This window comes from Monodelphis domestica, chromosome 8 (assembly GCF_027887165.1).
Source record: "Monodelphis domestica isolate mMonDom1 chromosome 8, mMonDom1.pri, whole genome shotgun sequence".
Classification (NCBI taxonomy): Eukaryota; Metazoa; Chordata; class Mammalia; order Didelphimorphia; family Didelphidae; genus Monodelphis; species Monodelphis domestica.
The window spans coordinates 71,243,903-71,244,308 of NC_077234.1; positions in this window are offsets into that span (position 1 = coordinate 71,243,903).

Sequence of the window (406 nt, forward strand, 5' to 3'; positions counted from 1 at the left end):
CTCTGGGACATCCTGAGACATCTCTGATGGGTGGACTTAGAGACCCCAACTCCTTCCCCATTATGGTGTCACAGGAAGAGGTGGGTCTTTGTCCACAGGAGGAGGACACCATACAGCCTTTCCTCCTGGCCACAGGGCTGGGTCACTGAAGTCCAGCAGGGTGCCTGGAGGGTGCTGATTTTTCTGGTTTACAGATAAATAAGGAGCAGGACAGCACCCAGCAGGTAACAAAAGCAAACCTAGTGAGGTAGCTTGAGGACTGGGAGAGATTATTTTAGCTTGAAAGCTGAAGGTTTAAGAAATGTTTCATATAAAAATGATTACAATTCAATAGCAATTTTCTGCAGACACACGTGGTTTCTACTGTAGGATAATGAAAGGGAATTTGAAAAAGAAAGAACAGCTA